The sequence below is a fragment of the Manacus vitellinus genome, unplaced genomic scaffold (assembly GCF_001715985.3).
Source record: "Manacus vitellinus isolate BGI_N305 unplaced genomic scaffold, ASM171598v3 scaffold_16_pilon, whole genome shotgun sequence".
In the NCBI taxonomy this organism is placed as follows: domain Eukaryota; kingdom Metazoa; phylum Chordata; class Aves; order Passeriformes; family Pipridae; genus Manacus; species Manacus vitellinus.
Window position 1 is genome coordinate 1,983,608 of NW_021939189.1, and position 22,088 is coordinate 2,005,695.

At 50.1% G+C, this 22,088-nt stretch overlaps 1 protein-coding gene across 1 annotated transcript in view; it reads right to left on the reverse strand.

The window, feature by feature from the left end:
* The window catches only part of SMAD6 (SMAD family member 6), a 166,689-nt gene that overhangs the window by 68,794 nt on the left and 75,807 nt on the right, over positions 1-22,088 (reverse strand). The gene's annotated exons all lie outside the window — the stretch shown is intronic.

Here is a 22,088-nt window from a genome sequence, read left to right on the forward strand (position 1 = left end):
GACAAAGAAAGCCCAAATGCCTGGAATTACAAAGCATTCATGACTCAAAGCTCTATTGTTCCATCTTTAGGTGAGATCTTTATGTTTGTGTGTAGGATCACTGGCTCACAACATTCCCAGTGGGCTCCTATTACTCTGTACCTCTGAATTCCAGCTGCACCCACCTCTGCAGCACCTTTCCAAGGCAGGGAAGTGCTGCTGCTCTTCACCACACTTGGGGAAACAAAGTAAAAATAATTTGATTTGTGATGAAAGAACAATTTTAGGGCAATGGAGGAAGACAGTGAACATCAGTGTCCACGGAGTGAGACCTAAGGATGGGTTATCCTATGGACTGATCCAGAAAGAGCAGCTGGAATGTTAATGCTGCCACAGTTCTGACTCTTTACCACAGGACAGCCCCTCTGAACCTACATCTTGTCACTTCAAGTGGCAGCAGAACCTGTGGGGGCAGAGCCTGAGGTTGGTTTGTTGTGCTGTCAATGCCAAGCTGCCCTTGGCTTCCCTGGGAACTGGGGCTCTGAGGGTGGGAGAGGTGACAGCTCCATCTGGGAATGTGTCCTGCCAGAAAACTGGCACCTCCACCTGGCTGCTCACAGCAGCAGGAGGGTGGCTGTGCCAGGCTCTCAGGTCAGCACAGAGGGAGAAGGGAAAGCTCTTCCCACAGCTCCCGCAGCAAAACTGGGAATATCCATGAATGAACAAGCTGTCCCCTCTCCTGCTGAAGAAACCACCACTCGGCACCATTTGCAAGGCTCTTGGTCCTTCCTTGCTCACCTGCTGAGCCCAGTTCCCAACCCTGAGAGGAACAGAGACCTTGAGACCCCAAATTTCACAGCAGCTGCCCTGTGGTGTGGGACAAGAGGGGGATCTGTTCCCCCAAATTGTGCCCAGGAGCAGGTGGGAGTGCCCAGCACCTTCCACTGCCTGTCTCATGGGAGCACCAGGGACTGAGATGGGCAAACCATGGGAAATCAGCCAGACAGGATTATTATAGGGACAGGGACTACGAATCCCAATGAAACCAAGCTTCGTTAGTGCCACTTAATGAACAACTGGTTTAATTACACAGTCAGAAAGGAATCAGTTTAGAACAACTTTCCAATATGCTTCCTGGATGTCATTACACCCAAATAAGTCTGTTAATGGGACATATTTCAAACACCCTGCAACTGAAGTTTAGCTGGATTTGGGGTTTTAGAGTGAGCTGGGACACACTTCCCACAGCAGAGATTCAATCCTCTGCAAACATACAGTTACAAGCCTCAGATTGCACTAAAAACTACAACGGCTTCATTTCGTGCAGCAAATGTGATGGCCACATTTTTCTCTCTCCTAGAGAAAAAACCAAACCCTTAATATCTCCAAACAGCAGGGCCCGTGTCAATCTCCAGACGTGCCAGCTCAGGGCTGAGAGCGAGATAGGCAGGGAAAGGTTGCTGGGAGAAGGATCTGGCCGTATCTGCTTCCCAGCTTTCCCAGGCACAGAAATGAAATGTGGACCCCGGCACCTCGGTGTCTGGCTCCAGCTCTAAAGTGGTTTCCACTAGTTATAGAACATGCTGACAGGCTCTTCAGATAAGTAGGGCAAGGCAAGGGCACTCGGGCGCTTGGCAGCCGGAGGCTCCGGCGTCCTGCTCCTGTGGCTTCAGGAGCAGCTTCTGCAGCCCAGGTCCGGCCTGGGAACAACTCCTGGACCCAAGGCACCCGACCCACAAACCCCTTGGGTGATTTAAAGCTCATTAAAGTCTCCAATCAATAGAGCAGGACACTTGGAAGCCCTCAAATCCATTACTGCAAAGGGAAGCCACTGTTGAACCTGAACTGATTTCCACATCTGATCCCAAATGTGAAAGGATTCCAAGCTGTTCACCCATCCTTGGTTTTTACATTGTGGTGCCCAAACCCCTTCCTCATATCAGACAGTTCCCAAACCTTTAATGGTATTCATGGAATTTCTGTTCTTTCCCTCTCTTAAGGATATAATTTCAGCGAGATCTGGAGCTCTCACACACTGATTCTTTTCAAGCTAGCTCAAATAATTCCAATTAAATCCATTTAAACACCCACTTAACGACGCTCTTTCAGGGAGGTGGGGGAGGCAGAGATTTTCAGATGGCTCTGATTTGGAGTCAGCTGTAATTTTGCCTCTCTCTTGCTTGCACAACTGACCATTAGCAAAATTGTTGGTGGCGTCGGGACGGTTCCACCTGAGTTTTCAGGTCTCCCTTCCACGATTACAGAACCTCCATTTCACAATGGACACAGGAGTTTTGAAAGCACAGAAATTGCTTTACAGCACTATAAAGCTCTGCTGGAGATAATAGGTCCTTTTTATCAAGGAAACTTCTCTTCCCCCTATTAAGATATTTCAGGGAAGCAGGCAGGTGCCAAGAATTCCAGCAACATTCCTGCCCCGAGACCCCCCGATGGCCCTGATGGTGTGGGGTGACCCATGTTTGAGTGCCCAAGTGACACGATGACACTTTTTGGAGAGGAAGAAGCAGAAAAGGATCCAAAGCCTTCACCAACTTCAGGCTCTGGCAGGGCAATGCCCACAAAAGGGGGTTTGTGTGTGAGTTTGGGGCCGGAGCTGCTTTTTGGGATGGTTTCCCCATCCCTCTGGGACATGCTCAGCCAGGACTCTCTCTTGAACAAACACCCCAGAAACGTGTCTGTGAGTGGGGGGAGAGGCTGTCACAGGGTATTACTTCCATCCTTGTAATGTTGCTGAAACAGAAGTAGAGGCTCTTTCACACACACAAATTATGCTGTAGCATAAACACAGCCCGGAGGAGCCCACTCGGATTTCAAAGCTCCAGGGGCAGCCCGGCAGCCTCACACGGTGTTTTACACACACACTCAGAGCTTTTTAATGACAATGGAAAGAAAGCTTCGGCCTTTGCAGCAAACCAGGGGCTGCAAGTGCTGCTCTGCCTCTTCTCCAAGGAATCTCTCCCTAATCAGCGGAAAACAGAGCATGGGGCGACGTCTTCCCCTACAGAAAACTTCCCTGACCCAGTGCCCTTCTGAGCAATGTTTCCTGACCATCAGCACCGGCTCTGGGGTGCTCAGAGGCTGTGGGCAGCCCCAGAGATCTGTGCTGACGCAAACCCTGCACAGACACCAAGGTTGGAACGATGGCGAGTCCTTTGCTCCAGTCTCCAGCTCCAGAGGATGAAGGTCAGGCCACGACAGAAACGAGCTGAGACTCTTGGAGGCTGCAGTGGGGGTTTGCCCTGGGTTACAAAGTCACCCAGTTCTCAATATTCCACCAGATTTCAGTATTCCACTAGCCCAGGCTGGATGGGGCTTCTTGGAGCAACCTGGCCTAGTGGAAGGTGTCCTTGCTCCTTGCAGGGGGTGGGATGAGATGAGCTGTAAGGGCCCTTCCAACCCAAACCAGTACATGATTCATCTGCCTCTCCTCCAGTTTCAGAAATATGATTCAAAGCAGCAGACTAATATCTTCAGAAAGCTCAAATTAGCCCGAGACAGCCGGGTTTCCGGCAGATTGGGATAATTGCTACTGGTTGATCACCCAGACTTTGCTGCTTTGAACTCCCCTTTCAGTTGCTTATTCATTTCCCCCAGACTGTGTCTGGGCTGACGACACCGGCGCAGTTTGGACAGGAAGGGAGCAGGTCCTGAATTGCCAGCACCTCCCCGAGCTCACAGACTCCACATTCCCAGTTATCCCGGGCCATGGGATGGAGGGGCTGGCGTGACAGAGCGTTTATGGCTCGAGCAGCAGAGTAAACACAATCCCACATCAATCAGGGCTGCTTAAAAAGTTTATTACATGTCACGGCTGCCATAACTGACAGCAGGGCCCTCAGGTTTGGAAAGCTTTGCTATTTTCTTTTAGGTCCCCGAGTAAGGGCTTTGCACATTGTTAAGGAGGGTCTCCTCCAGGTTCAATTTGCCCTCTGTTCGAGATGAAACTTCCCAAATTTCCCCGGTGTGAGCCAAAGAGGTGTTAATGGGAGCGAGGCAGAGGAATGAATCGCAGCCAGCCCAGCAGGGCAGGCTGCTCTGGGCTGTGTAAAGAACGAAATGTTCGTGTGGGGAAGTGGTTCAACTGGTTCCTTTCTCCGAAAAAAAAAAAAAAAAAAGCCCTAAGAAGAGCTGGAAATGTTTTTGTAGAGCAAATGTCAACAATGCAGGACTCTCCTTCAGCATAGACCCAAAGCAAAGCCCCGGAGAGGCGCGTGAGGCAGAATTCAAAGCAGGCTATTTAAATCTCAATTCACAATTACACTCGTATCAAGGAAACTTAATTATCTGTATTTTACCATCTTATCTCCAATATGATTTCTCCAAACAAACAGCAGTCTGGAAACAGCCAGTAGATAATCCATCCAATCTCTGGTATCTCAGTCGGGAAAGTCGGTGCCTGGGGCAGCGGAAAGAGGTGGGGAGGGAGCCAGGAGAGCACCAGATTCCCAAAGGGACGTGCTGGATGCTTGTCCTGGTGTGGGGCAGATCTCCTGCTGAGCCCTGGAAGGGCTGGAGGAGGTTCTGGCCAGTGTGGAAGAAGCCTGGTTGTATGGGCAGAGCTTCAGGGCTTAGCAAGAGCCACCAGCGAGGAAAGGGGCTCTCCAGGGCCCAGCCCCAAACCCCCCAGCACAGGGCAGTGCTGTGCCAGCCAGATGTGCACAGCTGGGGGCTGAGATGCTCCTCTGTGGGTTATCAATATGATAACACCTAAATTCATAAGGGACAAATCACAGGTGAGCAAGCCCTTGTGGGAATGTGGAGCATCTGGGAAAAAACTGGCTTTTTCAGCATTCCTTTGAAGGTGAGGGCTCTTTCCAGATTTCATGTTTCCCAGCCAAGAGCTGGGCAACCAATTCCCAATCTAACAGCTCAGCAAACATAAAGACTGGATGCTGTGCCCAGCATCCTGTCCTTCAGTGAAGATGGGCTCTTGGACACTCCCATGAGGTCAACAAGTTCTCTGAAAGAAGTCTGAGGATTGAAAAATTCCCTCAGTTGAAGCTGCTCCCACACAACAATTTTCCCATGTTACATCCCAAACACAACCACCACCCTACAAACACATGGGAAGTGCTGACCTAACTCTGGCTCCAAGGTCTGCTCCCACTACATCAGTGGCCAAACTCCCCGTGATGACAACAGCACTAATGACTAATTCTGATAGTAATTAAATGTCAAGGAGAACTTTTCATCCAAAATGATACCAGAAGCACCAGGGAACATTATGAGATAGATGGAACTAAGTGTGGGGGAGTTCATCCGTGTGCAATGTTTCCTATTTCCACACTTGCCAAAGGGATCCAGAATGGGATGTAAAAGATACAGTCCCTGGTACTATTTGGGAGACAGTAAAAATTGTTTTTAAAGACCAAGAGTTACCTCTAATCTGTGGTAAGGCTTTCCCTAACACGAGCAGGGCTGAACTGCTCCCAGTCCTGTCCCCAAAACCTTGTAACGGGGACTGAACAAGTCCCACCAGAGGTAGCAGTGGGTCCTTGCTTTGTGCTCATTGTCAAGACCTTCATCCAAATCCTCTCCCAAAATCCTTGTGTACCCACAGGCTGATCTTCCACAAACTCTCCAGAAGGAATTTCCATGGATATTAGTCATCTCATAAATATTTGTATTTATTTACGTGTTTTCTAGCTGGAAAATGCAAATCAGGAAATGGGAAATTATTTTTTTGACCTCACCCCCAGCGCTGCACTTGCTCAGAACAGGGATGTGGACCCACAATTTTCCTGTTTAAGGTGGGACAGAGAGTGAGGGAATTCCTCTGAGACTTTCCCAAACCAGCAGCTTCCTAAAAATAGCTGCTCAGGTTGGTTTTTTTGGCCCCGGGTGCTTTGCATTTCAACGGCATTAAAGGGAAGGTGCATTTTTTACGCTGGCAACCTCTTAATCCTGTGAGAGATCATTCCTCGGGAGCCACCACTCCCCGTCCCACTCGGAGGGCTCCTTTTCTTGTTTGTTTGTTTTTGTAATCGCTGTCATTGTGCTCCCCGGGCACGATAATGGTGCTTCAGCGAGAAGGGGGGATGGCTTTTCTGTCCCGAGGCAGACGCGGCAGGATCCCTCCTCAAAAGAGCTCACACTGATGGAATTTGGAAGAGAAACTCTTGCCGACTCTTGGTGTGGGTGCTGGGGGTGTCCTGGAGCCCCCCTGGCACCCAGCAGCTCTCATCCATCCCACCCTGCAGGCACCCAACTTCAATTCCAGTTTCCTTGCAGAAGATCCAGGAGCTTGTCCAGGAAGCCACAAGCAAAGTGTCTCCTCAGAGTTGGCTGTTACACCTTCACCTGCAGTTTTCTTCAGTGTAGGGGTTAAAAACTGGCATTGTAGGATAACCCTTGAGAGCTTTAAAAAGTCTCAGAGTCACAGAACAGCAGGGGTTAGAAGGGACCTTGTCTCGTTGTCTAATCAGTGATTGATTTGTGTATTTGTTTGCTGGGATGCACTTGAAAATGAGAACTACACAGTAACCTAAAAAGTGGGAGAAACACCATGAACTGTGTGTTTTCCTGCCTGTGGTGATGCAGAACCCAGGAAGGACATTCAGGGAGTCCCAAGCCAAGACAACCCACCCCACCCAGACATTTCACAACCCCCTGAGCCTGGTCACCTCAGGTTCCCTCCACAGCACCTGGAGAGCTCTGTGCACCTCCAGTGGGCACTGCCTAAGACCTGAATTACTCCCTAAGATCCTAATTAATCCCTGGAGGAGTTCACCTCCATTCCTCCGCTACAGAGGGAGCCAAGTTCCACTTCAGGCATCCCATGCAGTGAAAAGCCTACAGGAGTGTGGGATGAACCCACAGGAGCACAGAGCTGTGCCATGAGCTTTGGGCAGTGCCCAGGTTTGGACTCTTTCCCTGCAGGGAATGATCTTCTCACTGCTGGACTTTCTGTGTCAGTTCTCTCAGCAGAAAAGTGGCACTGAAACAAATGACACTCCATGGCAGAGGGGGTAAAATGGTGCTCCCAAATTCACTTGGGATTTATCCCTCTGAAACAGTTCTGTTGTTCCAAACCAGCAAATGGACTCTTCCATCATTAGGTGGACTGGGATGGCACAGAGGAGGAAATCCAAACACAGTTCCCTGGCACAGGGGCTGAGCTGCCACAGAATCAGTGAGAAAGAGGGGAAAGCTGAACAATTAATAGGTTGATAAAGTTTTCTGCAAATGCCATGTTCCAGGGCCAGATCCTCCAGTGAGGGGTGCAGGATACCAAGCATCATTCCCAGCTTCCTTTGCACCATTTTACTCTCCCTCATTCCCACCCATTGCTGGTTCAGTCAGACCTGAGGTCACGGAATCACAGAATCATTGAGGTTGGAAAAGACCTCCAAGGTCGTCAAGTCCAGCCTTTGATCAACCACCACCTTGCCAAGCAGGTCAGCTACTCCCCCAGTCAAAAGTGCTCTGAAATGGATCTTTTCCTAGATCCATCCTGCAGGAAGATCTCTGTGCTCCCTCCTCCACCCTGTGGATGAGATCCAGCTGAGGGCTGAGCTCCCCTGGAATGGAGACCATTCCCAGCCAACCCTGGCTCCCAGGGGCTGGGCAGATCTGGGCTTTTCAGCAGTGAAGGGTTTGGCTTTGTTGAGGATCCCAGGTGTCCCCTGCCCATGTGAGCCCTTTGGTGGGATTGCTGTGCCATGGGAATTGGGAATTGCTGTGCTTTGCTCTACCTGGGGGACAGCAGGTCGCCACGGTCACAAGTTCCTCCTCACTGAACTGTTCCTCCCATCTCCAAGGAAAACACCCTTTTTATGTGCTAAACCCGGCATCTCATTCCAAAGGTAACAAATTAAAGTGGATGAAAGTTTGAAAATACCTTAAATGCTGGGATAAGCAAAACTATAAAAAGCTGAAGGCCACAAATCAGGGACTGTGCTGGAACAGGAGACTTGGAGGGAACCTGCAAAACCTGGGACTGTCTGAGCGAGGGGATCGTGGTTCCTTTGGGTTGTTACTCCTTGGCATTAATTCATGGGAACAAGCACAAGTAGCTTCTGGTTTCTGCTGTTGTCGAGGGGGTTGGGGTTGGGTTTTGTTGGGTTTTTTTTTTGGTTTCTCCCAGTTCTGCATCCCCAGAATGTGTTTTAAAATAGTCCCTGCCGTGAAAACATTCTTCAGGACTTCCAAAAAAAGTTCCTTACGGTGAGTTCAGGTTGTTTGCTTCTTCACTGCTCGCCCAAAGTGCTTTTTTCTGGTTTGTTTGCTCAGAGCTGTTGCCAACATGACCTCCAGGATGTGCCACTGAAAACCCAGCTCCTGACTCGGGAGCTGCAGTTTGCACAGTGAGGGATGGTTGAGTAGAAAGCTCATTCTCCCACGTGGAGAGGGACAAAGGAACATCTTCACAAAATCCTGGTGTGTTTGTGTGTGTGAGAGAGGCACAGAGCTGCTTCCTTAGCATTCCTGCAGGGATCCAAACCACTGCAACTTGTCTTTGTGAGGAACCCACACCACTTCAGTCCTCACTAAAGCAACATTGCTCCTGTTTCATCCCACCTGCAGACAACTGATCTGTCGATTCTTTCACACAATCTTGTGATTCTGCTGTTCAGTTCCTGACAGAACAGCCACGATTTGTCACAGCAATTTGTCATCAAAATTGCATAAAAGGTTCCCCATCACTACCTCTGACAGCCAGGCATTCCCAGAAAACCTCTGAGCACTCCACCCACAGTTGGTATTGCAGAGCCTGAGCAACTCTCTAAGCTCAACCCCTCCATCCCCAACAATAAATTTACTGAATATTTCCTTTTTGAAATCCTATTCTACACAAAACAGGAATGATGTGTGAAATGAGTCATAGGCTGATGATCAAAAATTTAAAATTTTATCATGGAACGGTTTGGGTTGGAAGAGACCTTAAAGACCATCTCATTCCAGCCCCCAGTTTTGGAGGAATGTTTTGTCCTTTTATAGGTTTTCCACTTTTATATGCAAAGATCAGGCCTGAGGAGCACCAAGTCCTGCAGAGCCCCAAGTCTCAGTGCCTGCTCTGTTTGGAAGCACCTTCCAAACCATTCAGTGCACTCAACAGCAGTGACAGTGTCCAGCAATGGGTCCTTCATCTCAACCCAGCCACCAAGTGCTGCCCCACCCTCACCCCTGCCCTGCCAGCTGATGCAGAGGGTCACAGCACTGATGGACCAGAAACAAAAGTCCTCCTAACTCAGTCCAGAGTCTCCCTCAGAAGAGCCTCCTGAGCACTTGGAAGCTGTCCCTGAGGTCCATCCCTGAGCCAAACCTGCTCAAAGCCCCACACAGCACAACCCACCAAACCCACCCTGTGACAAGTGTCTGTCACCAGAGGAAGGACCTTGTGCTTCTCCCCCAGTTTTGTCTCTAGGATGGGAATCACAGGATTGTTTAGGTTGGAAAAAACCTCTAAGATCATCAAGTCCAACCCTCGACACAGCACCACCACCACATTCACCACCAAACCACAGCCTCAAGTGCCACATCCACACATTTCTTGAGCACTTCCAGGGATGGTGACTCCACCACTTCCCTGGGCAGCTGTGCCAGGGCTGGGAGACCCTTTCTGTGAAGAAATGTTTTCTAATATCCAACCCAAATCTCCCCTGGCACAACTTGAGGCTGTTCCCTCTCCTCCTGTCCCTTGTTCCCTGGGAGCAGAGCCCAATTCCCCCCGGGCTCCCCCCTCCTGTCAGGGAGTTGCAGAGCCAGAAGGTCCCCCCTGAGCCTCCTTTTCTCCAGGCTGAGCCCCCCCAGCTCCCTCAGCTGCTCCTCATAAGACCTCTGCTCCAATTATGATGTGCTCACCAGATATCATTTGTGACCCCAATTTGCTCTCAGTGGGTTTGCATCATGAACTCCCTTTGCAAAGAGGGACCACCAGGTAAAATTCAGTTAATGAGACAGAGAAATATTGAGCTGGTCTTGCAAACACCAGAGGAGAACCAAGCATTGCACAGGAATACCTCAGGAGGAGGCAGAGGCACCAAAGGAACGTGTCCTCAAATGCTTTCATTAGACACCATTTGGTAATTGCTGCTGGGAACACAAAACTAGAACAATTGGGGAAGCAAAAAAGGAAAAAAAAAATATAACAGAACAAAAACCCAAAGGGAAAATCAGAAGTGGGAATTTTAAACAGGAAGAGCATGGCGTCGGAACGGGCGGAAGATAACAGAGGGCTCTGCTGGACACACAAACAAACAAAAAATAACAGACACAAACCGGCCAAACATTCCCCTGGCTCACTGCACCACTGCCCTGCTCACTCACAGGTCTGCTGGTCACTGCTCCACGTCCTTCCCTGCAGATGAATCCCAGGGAAGGGATCTCTGCTGTCACAGGGGTTGGTGGCAGAGCAACCAGAGAAACGGCAGGAGCAAAGTGAGGAAGAGTTCCCCTCCTGGGAAAGGAGGATGAGCCTCTGAGCTCTCTGTGAGGGACTTGAACATTTATTAATAAAGGCTCTGGATGATGGGTGGGACACGTGGCTGTCACTGCTCCCAGGGCCAGGCTTTCCCTTTAAATCCACGTCCCAAATGTGATGCAAACAAAGGAGCTGAGTGATTCCTCCCAGGCTGGGTGCTCCAGGAAAGCAAATTCCAGCAGTGCTCCCTCCCCTCCAGCACTCTGCACGGGCCAGAAGAGCCAAATGCCAGGGAGGAGAAGCCACAGCCCTGTCCCTGCTCCTCCCATTATCCCTGCCATGCTCCCTGCCAGCAGAGCACACTGGGATCTGTGTCCCCTAAGGCTCTTCCTGCCTGTTAAGTGCTCCTTTTCTCCCATCCCGGCGTGTTAGAGACCTCCCAGCTCTATCCCCAGCACTCCCAACCTTCTGGGGAGCTGAGCGACGCCAGGAAAAGATCTCATGGCCCTGATTGCTCATATAATTAAAGTTTGGGTTACTTTAAAACACTGAAATCATCTACAGACCTCAGCAAATGGCCCTGAAGACACGAATAGCAACCTTCAGATCCAGGGCCCTACTGACAGCCAGGGATGGGGACACGGTCCATGGTGTCCTGGGGAATGTGGAGCTCATTCCAGTGGCTCTGATTGTTCCTACCACTCTTTCCCAAACAGCTCTGCATTCTCAGGAGATGAAGAGAGGATGGCTGTTTATACCACTGATAACTAAACAGTGCTGGAAAATTATCTTATCTCCCCATCAGGATTCAGAAGAGGAGGGTTCCTTTGTAGAGCCCAAACGAGCCCCCTAGAAGTTTTCCCAAACATTGTTTTACACATTATTTTATCCCAGGAAGTTAAAGGTCTTTCTTCAAAGAATGGGAAATGTATCACTTCTTTTCTTTTCAGATCTCTGTGAGAAATCATCCCAAGTGGAGCAACTGGTAGAAGGCTGAGGGCCCTCTCCTGTCCAGGGGGCTCTGAGAGTCACCATCCATCCCTCACACATGGGAATGATATCCAAAACCTGGAACAGGGAGTGCAGGTCAACCTGTTCTTGGTGTGGATGGTACCTGAGCAAAGGTCTCCTCCAAAACCTCTGCTCCACATTCTCCATTTCATCCCTTTGCCTTCCCTGCAAGACTGTTCCTCATATTAATCTGAGCAAAAATTAGGAATATACAGGAAGAGTCACAAAGGAATTGAGACTTTAAAAAGGTGATGGATAATTACAAAGAATAAATAGCCCCTGCCCCATACATAGCACATTAAAACACCAGCTCACTGAGTCACCTCTCAGTATCCTGTGATTTCCTTATCTCCATATTTATTGTGAGTAGGGAAGGGAGGCCCAGAGAGATGCCACCCCCAGCCCAACAGCACACAAAAACCTGCCTGGGAATGGGGAACTGGTGTTTTTGGGAGAGTCCAACCTCTCTCCAACTGAACCATCACCAGGGCAAAACGGGCATTTTTGACCCACAGAGCTCCTCATGGTATTCCTTTCATTTTAAGGACAACAATAACAGAAAAACAACCATGGCCACCAACTTCTCCAGAGTTCTGAGGGGACAGATTTTCCAGAGTGGCAATAATTTACTGGCAAATCTACTGATTTTCCACAGACTCCTACTCTTACTGCCACCAGGTACCTCAGAAAGCTGAGTCTTTCCTTGATGTCTCTCAGAAGGGCTGAGAAACGTGGGGGGAAAAAAAAATAAAAAGAAAAGAAAAAGCATAACTACAATGATGAAGAAACAGGAAAAGCCATTATATACAGTAATAAAAAGGCTGCTTCCCCCCCTTGTTCAAAACATGATCATATTATCTTAGCAACCAGCACAGCCAAGCAGGCTTTACCACAGGAATTGTATAACCATTCCTAAAGAAAGGGGAAGGGGGAAGCATTTATTCCTCTCTGTGTTTTATGACGTGAGAGCTGATAGGATTTGCTGGAGTTGAGGCTGCACATATAGAGAGAGCCAGAGCGGGTTTCACGCTCATTGTTTTTGCTTTTTGCTGCCCAAACGCTGCAGGGCGAGGTAGTTTCCTACTGCTGGTGCTGGAAGGGCCTGGAACCATAATAGTCTCTCTGTAACATTCCCAAATGTTGACATGTTTGGTGCCTGTTTTGTCAAGCAAACCTTTGCAATCTCCTTCAGAGCTGTCTGGGGTGCACTAAATTAGTGAGTTGTTCTTGCAACTCGGTGCTTTCTGCCCGGCTTTAATAAAAAGCCCTTCAGGAGAAATATATGTCCATTAAAAAAAAATAAAAAAAAAAGCTCCCAGAAAAGTCTTTCTTGCTATATAAAGAGAGCACTCAGCTCCAAAGCCTTGGAAATGCTTCGCGGTGCTCGCATTCCACAACCTGCTCGGAGAGAAGGGTTAAAGTTGGATTTACAGCCCTTCGGAGCAATTACAGCCGGGGCTGCAATTTAATGGTAATTCCAGAAAGAGCATCTCTGAACAAGACAGGCGTGTTGGGAGAGCACAGGAAGCTCTTCAGGCAAAACATTACAGAGGCTGTTAATGAGGGTCATTGACTCCTCATGGAACGATCTTATCACGGGTGGAGAGGCAGAGTCAGCACTTTGTCACCCCGCCCTGGGAGGGCACAGGAGGGGATGGGGTGGGATGGAGATCCCGCTTGGATGGAGAACCACGGCCTTTCCAGGCTGGCAAAACACTTTTTCCCACTTTTTCTTGCTGAAGGACGGTGGACACTGAGATCTTTGACCTGTGTGTGTGTGTTTGCTTTCTGCTCTACCTAGGCAGTGCAAACAGCTTTGCTTTTTTGCCTGTCAAACTCCAGCAGGAGCCAAAATACTCGAGTGACAAACGTGGCAGGAGGAGGTTTCAGCCTCAACAAATCTTGTTTTCATTGCTGGTTTTGCCCTTTTATTTCCCTGCAAGATTTCAATTCATGTAGGCTTTCATCAAACATCCCCACACAGCCAAAATTTGGGGCCCAGGGTACCTGCCAGTTCTCCTCTCCAGCAAGTCTAAGCCCTAATTGCAGGGACTGGCCTGCTGAACGCTTAAAATCTGAATAATGAATTACTTATCTTTGCTGTTGAGGCAGAAACGTATTAGGCATTACTTGCTCCAGCCCCAGATTCCTTGACTGGGTTCCAGCTGTAAACATTCAACAGGAAGAGGTTAATTTTTTGATTCAGTTAATATAAATACTGAAAGGTTCCTTACTTCACTGTCCCACATCACTGCAACATACATTCTGTAATTAGAAGCATATTTTTGTGATTTCAAGGTATATTTTGCCAAACCAACAAAAAAGCATCAAACTCCGACGTTTCTGCCAAAAATACCCACTGTATAATTTATGCCAAATCAACAAAAGTCTTCTTTTGTCCTTCCCAAACCACACTAAAGAAGGGTTTGTTAAGGAGTCCAAATGTTAAAGTTCAAAAAAAGCCCTCTATTATACAGGGTGCAAGATAGGGAGGAACAACAAACCCAGCTGATGGAAGTGATCATCTCTCTGCCAGCAATGGGATCTCTCTTTAACTCTGTTTATTCCCCTCCACCCCACACACACATTTCTCCCTGTTTTGGTTTTTTTGGTTGTTTTTTTTTTCCCCTTTCCCATTTTCCTAAAGCTTTCTGAGCATCTGGAATGTGTAGGCAGAGATCCATGTGTTTGCAGTAAACTTTGAAAGCAGAGCCAACGAGGACCACATGGGCAGGTAGCCTGGAAAGCCAACCTGGCTTTCAGGGATTGCCTGGGCAGGAATGATGTCCCCAAAAGTGCTGGACACAGCTAAATTACGAACAACTACATGACAAAAAAAAAAATAAAAGAAAGAAAGTGAGGAAAAAGGAGCGTTTCGGTGGTAATTAAGCTTTTCCTCTCCCCGACATGAAGAAAAATGTTAATTAGAAGTTCAAGCATTTGGTTTTAATTCAGCCTGATGCACAAATGGTTTATTTCCACACAGCATATTTTCATGGGCTACGGAGCAGCCTCCAACTAGGAAGCCATTACAGCCTGTGATTACAGCTTTGACATGCACTTAGGATACTTTGGGAAATCGTGGCAGAACGGATTCACTGACATTCCTCCCTGCACACGAGGGTGGATCCATGTGCTGCTAATTAGACAGGCTTGGTACAGACAATTAACGAACATTTTCTTGCTTTTAAACAGAGAAATTCAGTAGTTGTTCCATATTCAGCATCAATATTAGCCAATGGCACCTTGCCAGCACGCCCAGCTCTGAGGAGAATTTACTTCAGACCATCTGCTGAGTGTTTGAGGAACTGCCCCACGATGGAAAGTTGTTTGGATGAACGTTGGACAATAATCAATCTGGCCCCAGCAGAGACACCAAATCACTCATTGCCATGGGAACCACTAATGCAAAGGGTCCCTGAAACAACAATTCCTTATTTATGGAGGCATCAGGGATGCTCCAGTGCTGCTTGAAACGGGCCAAGAACTGAGCAGCCTCTTCCTCTGTGAATGAACCCTCGTGTTTGCACGCTCGGGTTCCGCTGGTGCTGATTGCTGGAAGTCACCCAGAGAGGATCAAATCCCAAGGTCTGGGTGTTCATCAGCCCATCACAGCCCCTGGCCCCATCCCACCACCCCTGGGTGGCTCTGGAATGGGGGCTCCAGGGGCCCTGCAGGGTGTAGCTCTTACTGAGGAGTGTAGAAATTAAACTATTTGGAGAATTTCTTGGGCTGAGCCAATTGGGTGTGAGGAAGAGCTGTGCCTGTGACTGCATCCAACTGGGAATTTCTGTGGAAGCATGAACAGATCTGAAACAGTCCAGCAGGAACAACACTATCAGCTGACATTGCCCAGAGCAGCTGTGGCTGCCCCATCCCTGCAAGGCCACGTTGGATGGGGCTTGGAGCAACCTGGGCTAGTGGAAGGTGTCCCTGCCCATGGCTCATCACAAGATGAGCTTTAAGATCCCTCCCCACCCAAACCATTCCAGGATTCTGTGATTCTCTGATTTTGGAACCAAGTAAAAAAATTACAGAGAATTTGGAAACTTTTTTTTTTTATCCATTACAAAGGATCTTCAGTGAAACAGTCCATGAAGCAACATCTGGGGAGAGAGCCTTATCATCTTTCCAGCCATTTTTGCAAAAATTCCTCCTTCATTTCCTGCTGGCTACTGTCAGAGAGGGGGTATGGGCTCGCTGGGCCACATCCCAGATCCAGTCTGTGTTCTAAACACTCAGCTTATCTCTCTGTGTCATGGAGCTGTGATTACACAGCTCGAGGGGATAAAAATATGGCCAAAAGCTTTAAAAAGAGAGGCACAGTTTTAATTTTTTAACTGCGCCAATAAGTGGAAACGACTGAACAGACGGATGTGGGGGTGGGGCCAGGTGGTTACAGCTGATCTGGGTGGGGCCCAAAGGTGCCAGGGTGCCTTCCATGTCCTTGTTGGAGATGGCAGAGGGTGGGGGGGAAGCAGCAGAGCCAGCAGAGCAAACTTGTTTTGGTGACCATTTATCACAACTGGATTTCTTTAGGCCTGGCTCATGTGGGCTTTGCTCATAAGCATGGATTTGGTCAGCAAAGTTGGTTGGAAAGCCAGAGCACGGTCTGGGGGCACATTTCCATGGCTGCACAGCCAAGAGGAGGCACCTCCACGGCTGCAAGGGTGGCTGAGCAGCCACGTGCCCCAGGAGCTGTCCCCAGGACGGATGAGCTGCGGGTGAGCACCGAGCAGCTGCTCTGAGGAACAGCCCCCTCTGCCCTGAGCAGCCTCCAAACTGGGTTCCAACTGTCAGGGATTTCAGTAGCAAGCTGGGGGGGTCAGGAACAGGGCACTTGGCACAGGACGGGGGAAAGAAGCCAGAGTGAGACCTCTGAGTGAGAGCAATGGAGCAGAGAGGAGAGCCAGGGACACTCACGGGGCTGGCTGACACACACTGCAGATGGCACGGAGTGAGGGACCAGGGGGATCCCTGAGCCCTGCACTGAGGAACCAGGGGGATCCCTGAGCTGTTCCCCAAGGAACCAGGGGAGATCCCTGAGCTGGTTCCAAGGAACCAGGTGAGATCCCTGAGCTGTTCACTGAGGAACCAGATCCCTGAGCTGTTACCCAACAAACCAGGAGATATCCCTGACCTATTCCCCAAGGAACCAGGTGAGACCCCTGACCTATTCCCCAAGGAACCAGGGGAGACCCCTGATGTATTCACCAAGGAACCAGGGGAGATCTCTGAGCTGTTCACGAAGGAACCAGGGCAAGGAAAAGCAGGAGCTGCTGCTGTCCCCATCACAAATCCCACCCCAAGCCTGGGAGCCTGTTCAGAGCTGACACAGGAATCTGAGTGCTGGCAGCACTAAACTGCTGAACTCCACCAGGAGTGACCTTTCTCGTTACCTCCAGCACTATTTAGACTGGCTGAGCTTCCCTGGCCCAGCAGCAATCACACAGGCTCCATCTGCCCACTCCAAACCAGAGTTATAGCGTGTGCTGCCGATGCAGTCTCTTGGGTTTGTTTTTTTTCTTGCAATCTTGACTTCATCCCAGCAAGGGCTCCTGTCTCTAACTCGCCGCTGTCAAAACAACTCCAGCGGGGAGATAAGGGAGAGGAGACTTTGAAGAGGCTCCTTCCTGCAAGCTGCTCACTATCTCCCCAAGACATTTGTCAGCATCCCCTAGGAAGGGCAGCAGACTTGGGGAAGCCAGGAACTGTTCCCCCTCTTAAGCCCCCAGTCACATCCCAACCCAGCATTTAAAATGGCTCGTGAATCCCAGATAAAACGCGAGCGATTAACGTCGAGAAGAAACCTCTGTTTTCTATCACCAGATGTGGCCGTTTCCCAGCAGGACAGATATTCATTCATGGAAGGACAAATATTTCTGTCCATTTTTCCCAGCTTTCTTGCTTCTCCTCTCTTCACAGCCACCTTTCTCCTGATTTAAATTAGGCTGTGGCTTTGGAGCTTGCCCAAATCCACCCCCAAGAGAAAATAAGATTAGAAAAGGGATGTGATTCATTTGGTAGTTTCCCCTTTCTTACATTTTGATTCCAGTGAGGCATTGTGAGACAAAAGCTGCCCATCCATGACAACCTGCTTCTTCACAGGAGGACACAGGCTGCCCTGCCTTCCCATGCCCATGTGGTTGCTCACTGCTGCCTCCCTGGCACAGCATGGATGAAATTCCCTTTCTTCCCGTTCCACAGCCCAGCTGGGCTTTGCAGGCAAACACAGCTCCCTTCATCTGATAAGTGAATCCTGCCCAAACTGAACCAGTTGCTGCCATCAGGGAGAATTCACCCTTTGGCTGGGCCAGGTGGGTCATTCCTGGCCGTGGGCAAGAGGCTTGTTTGGAGTATTAATCAATGGCTTTGAGCTTGCAACTGGCTGAGGGTTTGGGTGGGTTTTTTACACCAGCAAACCACAGGTTTTGAGTACCAATTATCAAGTTTAAACCTGTGAAACAAGGGGAATTGGAAATATTTCCATCCCAGTTTTCTGGGTCCCTGATGAAGAGGAGGAGCCCACAAACCACCCAGAGCTCTGAGCTCCCAGTCACTCCTCACTTCTGGATTATTTGATGGGCTTGAGCTGCAAAGTCTCCTTTTACACTTGCTCCTAGACAGGGGTGACAACAGTGCTGGCAGGTGCTGTTCCTTTGGGAAAATCCAGCATTTTCTCTGAGGACTCCTCGCTGAGAAGGAGTTTCCCCAGGACCAGTAGCAAGCACTGCTCCCCATCCCATCCCACACTCCCACGGGAAACCCAACACCAGCACCATCCCCACGCTCTGAGCACTGAGCAAGCCCCAAACACATTCTCTGCTCCAGTGGGGAAGGTGTCCCTGCCCATGCAGGGAGTTGGAACAAGAATGACCTCTCAGGTCCCGTCCAACCCAAACCATTCCAGGATCCCACGATTCCCAGGGGCTCACTGAGCAGAACCGTGCAGAATTGAGGACACCCAGCTTGAAGCTCAGCAGCTCCTGCCCAAAGTGCCCCTGGGGTGGGTTATGGCTGGAGGTGGCAGTGAGGTGGGGCAGGGGAGATGCCAAGCACAGGGAGCGGGACGAAGGAGCCACGGCGTTTCCTGCAGCGGCGCTTCCCCCATTGCTGCGTTCTTCCTTTAAAAACGGGCAAACAAAACACGGCAGTGGGAGCTGTTGAAAAAAAAAAAAACACACCCCGAGGTCCACAAAGCAAAACGGCTCCAGCGCCTCTCGCCTCTCGCTGCCGCAGCCCATTGTTGGCGGGGCCGGGCAGCCCTTTCCCAGGCCGGGGAGATTTGCCTGGTGCCGGCCAGTTCTTTATCCCACTGCTCAATTAATGCAGCTTCCCCCAGATAAACACGGCCTTGTTTAACTATGTCTCTTGATAGGTCCCAGCAAGGCTTGATAACATGGATGGTCGGATGTTGTCAGGAGCAAGGAGTCAGACACGCTGGCAACAAGCTTTTCCCTTTCAAAGCACACATGTTTAGAGAAGAAAGGGCCGCGGCTGCTCGTGGCAAAGCACGGCCCAAATCTCGCTGTGCCATCAAACGGAGGCAGCGGCGGGGCTGGGGCTGCTCCCTCGCCAGGAGCCAGCTCGGTCCCGGCGCTGGCAGCCAGCTCCCGGAGTTCAGGACCCCTCCTCGAGCCCTTCCCATCACCATGTGTTAGAAAACACGAGGTAAAATGCTCGTGCTCTGATTTCTACTCAGCCGACAGCACTGTTAAAAGGCTCGTACTATGATTTCTACTAACGGCAGCAGCAGAGTGAAAACTACAAATAATAGTTATTTTTAATTTCTCTCCGGGTTTTACACACACACACACCCCCAGCACGTGTTTGTCAGCTCTCCAAAGGTCTCCACAAGCCCCAGTTTCTTAATTTAGCAACTTTTTCGCTTTATCTTAAAGGCCCTTTGATTTGATTGTGCAAGAATCTCAGCGCTCATTAAAAATAAACTAATTATCTTTGGTGAGACTTGGGATCAGGACGGTGACAGTAGCAAAGCTCACATGGAAGTGATCCCTTCATGGACCAGGGCTGCACCCACACTCCTGGCTGCCTGGATGCCTGGATTTGGGGAGCACAACTGCTCCCCTGCCTCCCCCAGGAGATGGATTTGGGGGTGGTGAGGGTCACCCCACACAGTGCTTGTCCCACTGCCACAGGATGGCATGGAGGGACCTGGCCAGGACTTTCAAGGGGAATTTCCAGGACGATGAACAGGGATTTGAGGGCACCCCACTGATGATGCTTTGGGGCCTCACCACCTATCCACCCATCCCCTGGGTCCTGTACTCCTTGTCATTCCTTGGAGCCAGAGGCTGTGTTATCCCCACTGCCCTAAGGCCACCCCACTCCAAACACTCCTATCTCCCAGCTCCTCCTCTCCCCTGCTGAAGACATCCTTTCCTTTCCCATCTGTCTCTTGGAAACCACCCTATTCTTTCCATACTCCCTCTTTCCTTCCTTCCTGCTTAGCTGCAGACACTGTTCCCCAAAGTCTCAGTCCCTTATCTAGGGGCAGGATGTGGGGGGAGCGTGGCCTTGCTGCTGCAGTGATTAGATGCTCCCTTTCCTCCCACCCTGGCCCATCCTGCACAGCCTCCCCTGCCTGCCCACCAGCCTCCCACCTCTCCCACTCACACTGGGACGTGTTTGGAAGCAGGCAGCACATGTGGCAGCTCCCTGCCCGCCCCAGGGGGCTCTCCTGGGAGGGAGAGGGCACCCCTGGCTCTCTGATGGGGCCAGGGGAGGATATAGAGGTTGTTCTGCACCTCAGGTCAGCTGAGGTCTCCAGCACGACGTGAAGGAGCTCCAGGCACTGGTGGAACATCCCCAGAGCACAAAAGCCTCCCAAACCACCCCAGACCCCAATTACAGGGGTAGGGCTCTCTTCAAAGCTGGCCTCAGGCAAACCTGAGCAGCTTTATTAAAATAATAACCCCCCGGTGTCTCAAGCAGCAAAGTACAGGGCAGCACGATCAGATAAAATGTCCAGTGACCAGGAGGGTGTGCAGAGCCCAGGGAAGGCTCTGAGTCCCCCTGCAAGGCTCCCTGTGGACAGATCAGCCCATGGTACCAGGAGTTAATCCTGTGATAGGTTCCTTTCTGTTGTGGTCACCAGTTCTGCTCCTCTCAGCTGGCACTTTGGTCTTGTGTTGTTTCAAAATCTCCACGTAACAGCCAGATTAAACAGGTTCACACTTGCAGTTTGCAAACCACACGGGCAGCAGCAAAAGGAATGAAACGCAGGATTTTCTGAATGAAGGCACCAAGTGACCTTGGAGAAGATGGAGAATACAGCAAAGGAGTGGCACTGCTTTGCAGCCAGCACCAGGTGACTGCACAGATTCTGGTTCAAGGGGATCACTTCCCATTTATTTAAAAGGATTTTGAAGCCAGGGGCAGGTTCAGAGAGGCAATGGCGTGAGGAAGGCAAAGATGGTTTATACCAGCTTGTCTTTATTTTTTTTCCTCAGCTTTTTCTGTGACAAGGCACAAAGGTGTTGTTGAGACAGATCAGGGCTGCACAAGCAGTGGCATAACCACGCCCAGGGGACACTGGGGTCTCCAAGTGTCACCCCTTGAGGCAGGTCAGCAGTGCAGGTCACCTTTCTGTGAGTTCCCATCAAACACAGAATCTGCTGCTGCCAAAAGCACTTTGCCCTTTCCTTCTCCCTAGAGCAGACTGGACCATAAATGTCTTGCTCAGAAATTGTATCGCTGCCTTCAAAAGGTGAGAGATAAGATTTGTGAACCAGAACTCCAGGAGTGAGGTTACTCCTGACCTGGTTATAGTGTTTTCTTGGGAGGAGCACATCTGCAAGCCCAGGAAGGGCTGTGGAGCTGGGTTGGCTCTTTGGTCTGTGACAACCTACATGGACATCGAGGGCTCTGCTCACAGCAGACCTACAAAGTCACAGCCTCTCTAGACCAGATCATCCCATCTGCTGCCATGAAGGTGGAGGCACCTGAGAGCAGCATCCACACTGGAATCACATCCAGCTCTCCTTGGTACTCTGCCCTTCAGGGTGGAATTCATCATCATTCCTTTTTTCTGGTGGGTTCTTGCACAATCAACCACAGCAGGACCTGAGCAGAACCTCCTGCCACACTGCATGAACAGAGTGGAGTAGTAAGCAAAGAGCAAGTTAGAGATTGGCTATTGCTGGCTTTCCAAATTACTCCAATGCACACAGTCATGTTTGGCATTCCATGGCACCAGCCAAGCAATCCCTGTGCCTGCCAGATGGCCTGGAACAGCCTGAGCTTCACTGCACGGCTCGGGAGCAGCCAGAGCACCAGGGTACAGAGTGAGGAGCCTAGAGGATGAGAAGAGCTGCCCAAAGTGCCTCCATCCAGACTGGGCTGACATCTGAGACAACATGGAGAGGAGCCTTTGGTTCCCTGATGACTTGAGACTCCCTTTTGTGACACAGCAAAAGAAAAGCAGAGTTGACCCAGGGCATGGAATGCCTCAAAATTCCAGTGCCAAACCCCCAGCCTGCCTTCCCCAGGTTGACCATCACATCACTTCACAGCACAGCACTGACCATCCACAGGCATCAGTATTACAAATATGCCACAGAAATGACAAAGCTTCCCAAGCACCAGGGCCGTGCTCTCCTCTCCCTACAAAAGCTGTGCTGCAGCTGTGCCTTCCCTTCTGCCCTGCCTGCTGCACCCCAAGGAGTGAAGTATCTCTTCAGGAGGCCCTAAG